Source organism: Meles meles, chromosome 15 (assembly GCF_922984935.1).
Source record: "Meles meles chromosome 15, mMelMel3.1 paternal haplotype, whole genome shotgun sequence".
NCBI lineage: Eukaryota > Metazoa > Chordata > Mammalia > Carnivora > Mustelidae > Meles > Meles meles.
The window spans coordinates 80,133,992-80,134,723 of NC_060080.1; the positions used below are offsets into that span (position 1 = coordinate 80,133,992).

A 732-nucleotide genomic window follows, 5' to 3' on the forward strand; every position below is an offset into this window, starting at 1 on the left:
TCAGTATTCTGGTCCATCTGATGAGTGTTAAACATGCCAGCAATTCAAGTATTAAATAACTTGCTTCAGTCCAGAGTTGATGTCTTTCTCTTCAGGGCTGTATATGATTACATTATTTATTCTTCTAAATAAGGTCATCTTGTGATCCATTTTGTGCCCAAGAATCTCTACTCACCTAAAAGTTCAGATTTATTGGATCAATATATAAGGTTAAAGTTGTTCCACTACTTCCCAGCACAAGAATTTCTCCTCCTAGAGGTTCGGGTTATGCCTTGGATGCATTCCATGGAAGGGTTTTAATTAGCAATAATCGCGCCTCGGATAAACCTCATTGGGTACGATACTGCCACTGCGCAAAGCTTCCATGGAAGGGTTTTACATTTCATTCTTGACCTTGAAAGAACATGGGTATGAGAAAGGATTGTGGGTGAATTAATGAGGAAGGCAAAGTTCAATGAGAGTCTGAAAGCTGATCAAGTCTGCAGAAGTTACTTATTAGTCTGTGATTTTCCTTGGACCTCGGATTCAAAAGCTTTACAGTTTTCAGGAGGTACCGAACTCAATTTGTCTGGCCTTACAAGATGGTCTCCTGTTTCTTGCTCCCCATACAGTTTTTAATGGCACTTTAGAAAACTATGGTGATCTTTTGACCTCAACAGCTGGTAATGTAACAAAGCTGACTTTCGGATTTATAATGTATCTAAATATACTTTATAAGTATAAGACTAGCAG

At 38.4% G+C, this 732-nt stretch overlaps 1 pseudogene; it reads right to left on the bottom strand.

Moving 5' to 3' along the window:
- Nucleotides 1-206: 206 nt before the first annotated feature.
- On the bottom strand, nt 207-361 carry LOC123926220 (annotated as a pseudogene).
- Nucleotides 362-732: the final 371 nt, after the last annotated feature.